This window comes from Juglans regia, chromosome 15 (genome assembly GCF_001411555.2).
Source record: "Juglans regia cultivar Chandler chromosome 15, Walnut 2.0, whole genome shotgun sequence".
NCBI classification, from domain to species: Eukaryota; Viridiplantae; Streptophyta; class Magnoliopsida; order Fagales; family Juglandaceae; genus Juglans; species Juglans regia.
In genome coordinates, this window is record NC_049915.1 from 4,279,019 (window position 1) to 4,288,289 (window position 9,271).

Sequence of the window (9,271 nt, forward strand, 5' to 3'; positions counted from 1 at the left end):
TATTAAAAAAAATATATTCTAATAATATTTTATTTAACTTTCACCTTTTATCTCAACTTATCTCATTTAATTTAAAATATTTAACGACTAACAGCTTTACTACTTTACTCCTTATAATTATATATTTTTTTAAAAATTAATGTCAAAATATCACTTGTTATGTATATTCTTTTTAAAAAATATAGAGTCTATTATTAAAAAATTAATTTTTTTAATATAAATCACTTATTTACCATTTTATTCAAACATAATAATGGAACTTACACACTTCAGTAAATATAATTAATTAGTAAATTACTATTTAGGAGTACGTGTCAAACAATCGCATTCTTAGAATATTGATAATGGACTAGCTAAATATCAATATAAGTCTATAATTTAGATATATATAAGAAAAAAAATCTATATTAGACTAGCTAAAAGTTCAAAACTCAAGACTTGAACTACAGTAAATTAAGGGTACTAGCCAACATTGGTGAGTTATTGTTCACAGGCCATCAAATTATTTTATAATTTTCATCAACCTCCCATCTCTTTTTCCCTCGTTCTTTTCTCTCTCTTCATACTCGCACGCTTCCTCGCCCTCTTCTCTCCCTTGTTCGTCCCTCTTCTTTCTCTCCCTCGTTCGTCCCTCTTCTCTCTCTCGGTCGTCTTCTTCTTGATTTTCTTCCAGGCCAAATAGTAAGTCCCTCTTCCTCACTCTTCTCTCTTATTTATTTTTCATTTTTTGCCCGTCTTTCTGTTCCTTCTTCTTGTTTTGTGCTTTTGATTTGTAGGTTTTGTTTTGATTGTATGCGTTTTGTTGGAAATACTGCTCTTGCTTGGTTTGTCAAGAAAACACAAAAATATAGTGAAGTTTCGTGGTGCTTTCCAAATCCAAATTAGTAAAGGGATGGGCTAGATGGCCTTGCCTTATCTTTCTCGTAATAAAATAAAAAAATATTGGGCTGCAAAACTTTGATTACTCATAGTCCATGGGTTTTTCTTTTCTTTCTATATGCATTCTGGTTTGTTGGAGACTTGTCGATTTCTATGACTTTCTTGATTCTGGTTTTGATTTCATGTCGATTCTAGTTTTGATTTGTTGGGGAATGATTTCCTTCCAAGTCTCCAACAATGTAAGCAGATTTAATATTTGGGTGAATGGCTGAGAGAACGAGGGTGATTTTTTACACCTATTTGTTAACAGCCAATGGTTGTTGACAACTTCTTGTGTGTATAAGCTTTATTCTATTTGAATTTGTCTTGTTTTCACGCTCATATTTAGTTGTCGACAATAAAAGTGATCTCAGAAGGTGGTGCTTGGCCGAGGCTAAAGAGATGGCTGAAGTATATTTTCTTCGTTTACTTTTCCAACAGAACATTAGGTTCTTGATGATTCTCTTCACACTCTTACTATTACAAGATTGATAGTTAATGTTCTGGAGGGATAATGATGAAGAAAGATGCTTGATTGCCTTATTTTATTTTGTTAGGGTGGTTGAACAATTTCACTTTTTCATGAAGTTTGTGCATACCCTTCTTAATTCAATTCAATTAAATTATTCAATGAGAGTTTTCGTGTTTGTGCATTTTTATGGAAGTCTAGTAGCTTTTTTGTGTATTATTGGACATTAGTTCTTCCCTCAAGTAATCGAAAAATTATAGAAATAGAGCATTGCAACAGAGCATTATTGGACATTAGTTCTTCCCTCAAGTAATCGAAAAATTATAGAAATAGAGCATTGCGACAGAGCATTATTGGACATTAGTTTTTCCAACATAGCATTGCTGCATTTCCTTAGATAATGTTTTCTCATCTGTTAATTGTAGTTGTTTACAATCTCTAAATATATTGGTGACTTCGTGAGGATATTGGTGAAACACAGACAGAAGATTCATCTAACTTTGATTCTGAAGATGACTATGATGAAGACTTCATTGACGACAGTGGTCTTGAGATGTACTTTCCTTCACATATGCCAAATAGTGGAGGTAGCTTGAAGTTTTGGAAGGCTTCTCTAACTTTGGGCAACATAAAATTTGAAGATTCAAGTGACCATGATGCTTGGATGGCATTGTTGATACTAGAGTACAACTTTATTAGCATGTTGTTATTATAATTATTAGTAACTCTTTCCAAGACAATGAACAAACATTGAATGGAAGTGGAACATTAGAAAAAAGTAGAGAGTTACCCCTTCCCTTTTTATTATAAAAGGCCACCTCTGTTATTGTTTCACTGCTACATATTGTGATGTCTTTCTTTGATCAAGTAAAGTCTATCCCCTTTCTATTTGATGGAAGCTAATACCCTCTGATTTATAATTTAGGATGCATTCGCCGAGTCCAATGAAATGTGTGCATGCATGTAACTTTTCATTGTATTGTTTAGTTTTTATTTTGATTGGTTCAGTTTCTAGAAGTTCTTGATTTGGTGTTGGTTCAGTCTTTGAAACTAATTGTGGTTTTGGTTTTGAAAATAGCCGACTTGACCATTTAAATAATTTTAAAAGAAAATTAAATTATTAATTAATATATAAAGTATATTTACAAAATATAAAAAAAATGTAAAAAAAATATAAAATATAAAATATTATATTATTATTTTGATTTTAAAATGGCTAGCCCAATGTAAATTCATCTAGCTAAAGTTTAATACTATAGCCAAAATTTAGAATTCTAGCTGAACTTTGGACTTGGCCATTGCCAATGCTCTTATCAATTTTATTGTCTACCTTGAAGCCAAGTCATCGTTATTGTGGCGACTGGCGAGAGAAGAACTATTTTTTTTGGAAAAATATTTGCATCAGCCTACTATTTATCACACACTCAATACACTTAGTGTATTGAGTTTAAAAAAAAAAAAAAAAATTTAAATGCATTGTGTGTGGAGAGTGTAGGCTGATGCATAGAATTATCCATTTTTTTTAGGGTAAATATATTCATCATTCATTTTTTCATCATCTCATGATATGACATTAGATGATAAGTTTATAAATAAAATATAATAAATAATCTCTAATAATCTAATATCACATTATGAGATGATTAAAGTATGATGAAAATTAAAATGATAAGTAGCAGTGACATTAGATGATAGGTTCATAAATGAAATATAATAAATATAACATATATTTTGTATTAATTTTTTTTAATATTTTTTTATTTAATGGTTAAGAAAATATCTTTTAATAATTTTATGATTTTTAATTTTTAAAAATATTTAAAAGAGTTTAAAAAATAATTGAAGAAAAAAAAAATTATACTGCTCGGTACACATTCCGTACCGAATTTTCTGTGGCCCAATGAGTAATTCTACATACAACCGTGAAGTGCGTAACCGCCGCGTAATCGCTTTGAAAAAAAGTGGGGTCTATTATTAAAAAATTAATTTTTTTCATGTGAGTCCCATATTTATTCATTTTTTTCAAAACGATTACGCGTCGGTTACGCAATTCACGATTGTAAGTATAACTGCCCTTTCTTAAATATAGTAACCAGATTTGAACGCCTACGACTCAACGAGTGCGTGGGGAAAACAAATCGGAAAACTGGTTGAACTGAAGTTCATGGGCACTCTGATCTCCTTCATCCTCTTCTCAGCATTTTTTGCTCCGGCAAAATCCACAAATCGCATTTTGAGCGAAGGTTTGTCTCTCTCCAGCGAGAAACCGGAAGATGTTTTGACTTCGCCGAATGGAGTGTTCTCCGCTGGATTTTACTCCGTCGGTGACAATGCTTATTGCTTTGCCATATGGTTCGCCTCACGAACCTCAAGGAGTCGGTACCGCACCGTTGTCTGGATGGCACACCGAGACCAACCGGTTAACGGAAGGAAATCGAAGCTCTCCCTGCTCAGAACTGGTAATCTTATCTTAACCGACGCCGGTAAGTTCACCGTCTGGGAGACAAACACTATTTCTATCTCGTCTTTAGAATTAGTTCTTTACGATACTGGTAATCTTGTTCTACGAACTTTGGGAGGTAAAAGTTTGTGGGAAAGCTTCGACTTTCCCACAGATACCTTGCTTCCCCAGCAATTACTAACTAGAAATACAAAGCTTGTCTCATCGAGAAGCCAGACCAACCATTCCTCTGGCTTCTACAAGCTTCTTTTCGATATTCATAACGTCCTCTGCCTTATTTATGAAGGGGCAGAGGTTTCCAGTAGTTACATGCCAGCACCATGGCTTTCGAGCGTGCAAAGCGGAAGGTTTGCGTTCAACAGTAGTAGAATCGCAATTCTCGATTCCTTCGGCAAGTTTAGTTCTTCTGATAAATTTACGTTTTCTTCAGCCGACTATGGGCAATTGCTCCATAGAAGATTGACACTTGATTACGATGGTAATCTACGATTGTACAGTTTGGACGAGGAGGGCGAGATGTGGGTTGTTTCGTGGCAGGCCTTTCAGGAACCTTGTACAATTCATGGTGTTTGTGGGGCTAACAGTATTTGCAACTATGTTCTTGGTATTGGCAGAAATTGCTCGTGCCTTCCAGGGTATAAGATGATAGATCATACCGATTGGTCTCAAGGGTGTGAACCCGAATTCGATCTCTCTTTCGGGAAAAACAATGGTTTTTTGCAGCTATCCCATCTTGATTTCTATGGTCATGATTATAATAACAACCCTGATAATTATACACTCGATAAATGCAAGAAGTTATGCTTGGAATTGGCTGAGTGCAAAGCATTCCAATACACCTTTGATAAGGCTCTTGGTTTTTCAAAATGTTACACCAAGATTCAATTGATGAATGGATATCGATCGCCTTCTTTTGAAGGAAGCTTCTATCTGAGAGTGCCGGAAAATAATCTCCTCTCGAATGCCAATCTTGCAGAAGAAATCGGTTTAAATTGTTCAAGTGAAGGTCCCCTGCTACTGGAAAGAGTATACTTAAAAAGCCGGGTAATCGGGACCGGGAAATTCATGCTCTGGTTTGTATGTGGATTAGGTGGACTAGAAATTGTGAGTATCTTTTTGGTGTGGTTTCTCTTCATTAGAACCCCCAACAGTTCTAGTCCAGACAAGCAAGGCTATCTTCTTGCCATCACTGGATTCAGAAAATTTACATATTCGGAGCTCAAGAAGGCCACAAAGGGTTTTACTGAGGAGATTGGAAGAGGTGCAGGAGGGATTGTGTACAAAGGGGTGTTGGCGGACAATCGAGTTGCAGCAATCAAGCAACTCTATGAAGCTAACCAAGGAGAAGATGTATTTCTAGCAGAAGGTGAACATCATTGGTAGGCTTAACCACATGAACTTAATAGAAATGTGGGGTTACTGTGCTGAGGGAAAGCAGCGGCTTTTGGTGTCCGAGTACAGGGAGAATGGCTCATTAGCAGACAACCTCTCTTCCAATTCACTTGACTGGAAGAAAAGGTTTGAAATTGCTTTGGGCACTGCAAAAGGCCTATCTTATTTGCATGAAGAGTGCTTGGAGTGGGTTTTACACTGCGATGTAAAACCTGAAAACATATTCCTAGACTCTAATTATCAACCAAAGGTTGCTGATTTTGGCCTGTCCAAACTACAAAGCAGAGGAGAACCCGACAATCCAAGTTTCTCGAGGATGAGAGGAACCCGCGGATACATGGCTCCGGAGTGGGTATTCAATCTGCCCATCACCTCTAAAGTAGATGTTTATAGCTATGGGATTGTTGTGTTGGAGATGGTGACCGGAAAAGATGCAGCAAAGGGTGTCCATGACACAGACAGTGGAGAGCAGCCACAGCACAAAAGGCTTGTTTCGTGGGTGAGGGAAAAGAAGAATAGGGCAGCTTTAACTGAGTCCTGGCTTGAAGAGATCATAGACCCAAGGTTGAAAGGCAAATATGACGTACAAAAGATGGAAACACTGATTGGGGTTGCTCTGCAATGTGCAGAGGAAGAAAAAGATGCACGACCCAGCATGAGACAAGTCGTTGAGATGCTTTTGGACCAAGAAAATGATCGTTAGGGTGATGATATGATTGTGTAAAACTTGTGTAATTTTGTGATGATATGGTTGTGTAAAATCTGTGTAATGTTGTGATGCTATGGTTGTGTAAAACCTGCGTAACTTTGTGTTGAAGAGTTTGTGTAAAATATGTATAATTTTGTGATGATGAGTTTGTGTAAAATATGTGTAACTAAAATAGGATGGATGTTGCAGTTGATAAGTTTGTGTAAAATCTGTGTTGGATCACATCTTGAGTTTGCTTGAGAGACATGGAAGTTATGAATTTGAAGGCTAGCTGATAATGGTAATAGTAGTAGGGGGTGATGTTGTAGAAGTGAGTAGGTAATTAAGATAGAGAGGGGTGAAGGTAGGTAGGAATAATAAAATGAAAAGAAAAATGATGTGTAGGTATGGGGTTATGGGGTTGGTTTTAGTTTAGCCTTGGTGTAAGGTATACCATTAATGTCCCATGTTTACGAAATATTGGCCGTATGCAACTGATGAGAGATTCTGTTTCGAGTTGATATTGAAGGAAATTAAGTTGGTGATCTATAGCTATGGGCTCTATTTCTTGTCGCATTTAAATTCTTTTAATAACTTTAAGACTGTAAGTATTTTGCTCTATTTCTCTACTCTTATGAGTCCTTTTGATTTTATTTAAGGAAAATTAAAAAAAGCAATCAAAACTACCACTTAATTCGTAAATACACCTCTAAACTATGACTCCTGACAACTTATAATATCAGTATCGAACCTTTTATTCATGAGTTGCCCCCAAGTTAGATTGAAGGGTAAAATGATGATCTTACCCTTATTTAGGATAGAAATAACATAATCTGCTTCTACTAAGAAAAATGAAAAAAATAAGAAAAGAAATTGGCGAGCCACCATGATCTTACCCCTTTTTACTTATTATTTACTCCAAATATTCATGAAGTCTATGGACACTATAATAAAACTATTTATTTGGGGCCAGCTATTTTCTACGAAAATGACTTTCCTGCTAAAATAAGTATTTTCGTCGTAAATAGTCATTCTCGTCACAAATAATCCGTCACAAATGTTTTTTTTTTTCTTATTTCCGGAAGCTTTCCAAAGAGAAGACTGTTGAAAAAGAACGTTGTGGTGTCCTCAAAATTTATGGAGGGTAATATCATCCAATTTAATGCTCTAATCTTACTCAGGGACCAGCTTATAACAAAAATTTCGTTTTGAGAGGCAAGTAATGGTTACAAGTCATAATTTGTAGGTGTGTCTAAGAATAGGGGTGGTACTTTGGTTTGTCTTAGTCCTTTATTTAAAGAATATTTGGATAAATAATAAGTAGAAAAAGAACTTAATGAAATGAAGATATTTTTATGTGATGACACATGCATCAGAGTAGGTTCTTAAAATCATGTTTTCTATTTTAGTATAATACTTAGCATAGACAGCCAGAGAAGTCGCTCTTGAAAATGACTAGTTCAACAATAAGTTGAGAATACTAATTTGATGGCTTCCCTGTGAAATGTGGTATTTGCTCTACTTCAAGAGATTATGATGCTAGCCATTAACACTAGACAACATCTAATAGATTAGGTGTTTTCAATTGTTCATCAAAAAAAGATAATATGTTTTCAATTGAAATGATTGATAATAGAGTCTTTTGCACTTCCAACCTAGCCTAGACCTGTTGGTTTTATAGGAGGATTGTTATGGCATTGTGACATTGAAAATCCTCAAGATGACCCTATCAACAAGCTATACATGAGAACCTCTAATCAAATCTTATAACTCCAATACTCTAAGCTTTATCTAAAATAAACTTATTTTACCACTTTCCCTCAAGTTGGAGAATACACACACACATATATGTGTGTACATATATATATATATATATATATATATATTATGGCATTGATCCAATGATATTCTATTTAAAGACAAATCGGCACAGTCTGTATTTGTGTACCCTTAAATTGGCAAGTGATAACAATACATGTTGTGGAGATCTTTCCAAATGCTTTAGAAGAAGTGTTGGTATTACAATCCACATTGGTACAATAAGTGGAAGTGCATGACATGATTTATTTCGAATTATTTAAGGAATAGTCTCATAGAAACATGACTAACAATAGGAAAACAGAAGGTGAAACATACAGGTGGGAGGAAATCCTTTGTTAGGCTTTTGGAAGAGAAGGTAAGACATGTAGTGTGCAATATAGGTTATATGTTTTGATTAAAGTGGAGTTTGAGCCTAACCAAACAAAAATTTTAATTGAAGAGTGAGGAGGCACTAAATATGATTGCATTTTACGAAGAAACAAATTAATCAAGGGAGAAGGGGAAATTCATCAATGCAGCATCTGAACAAAATTATGTGAGTTAGTTGATCTAAAGATGATTTTCAATTATTTAATCCATCATTAATCATGACTGACAGGTTTTCAAATGATATTTTTCTTTGTGAAATTTCAGAATCTTATGGTAGAGAGGTTGAATGAGAAAGACTCAGAAGAGGATATTGATGAAGCTGCTGCCTCTGTTTTCAAAGTGGTTCTAGGGTTCAGATCAGGCTATGCACAAGGGTTGGGCCATTCAGTCATTCTTGAGCCCTCCCCTTCGCTACAAAAGAACAAGACATTTATATGTATGGCCGAGGAGAATGATAGGAACAAGAATTGTGCAGACATTTACAAGACTCAACTAGAGTCACTTTTGGGTGATATGCCTGCTCTACGAAAACAGTTTTTTGAGCATGACAAACAACTGAACATGATATCGTCATAGTTGGAGTCAAGTAGGGAGTTTCAATGAGAGACTCAAGGAGATGCTTAGGCATCTCTTGTTGGTGGCAAGTTTTTTAGAGTGTTGGGAATTTTTGTATTTTGTGTTCCCCCTATGGACATGGCAGTGTGTTAAATGCCAATGGTCTGATGGGTAGTGTGGGCAGGTTGGGGGTATTTTGATAGAAAGGGTGGCAGGTGGTTATATCAGTATATTTTTTGTTGGGAATATATAACGCACTATCTTCATGGAAGTAGCTACAAAGGTTTGGTGATGGTATGCATCAGGTAATGGTTTTCACAAGAGTCAGTGAGTATCTTCGAGTAGGACAATGATAAGTTTGGCTTGTAGGGCTCTTCATATTCATTACCTAAGTCTTCAGAGTCGACTTATAATTTGTTTTTGCAGGGATATATTTTGAGCATTAAGGGAGCTGCATTCACAAGGGTTCCAGCATACTCCAGTTCTGTGATGGAAGGCAACTGTCTCGTTACAGTTGAAATTGAAATGGCAACCGCCAACAGAATACACCAAATATTATTGGATAGAAGCTAAAGATCCAATGATGGTATATGTTACT

The 9,271-nt window shown here is 35.4% G+C and overlaps 1 pseudogene; it reads left to right on the forward strand.

Moving 5' to 3' along the window:
• Positions 1-3,521: 3,521 nt before the first annotated feature.
• Positions 3,522-6,188, forward strand: LOC108990346 (annotated as a pseudogene).
• Positions 6,189-9,271: the final 3,083 nt, after the last annotated feature.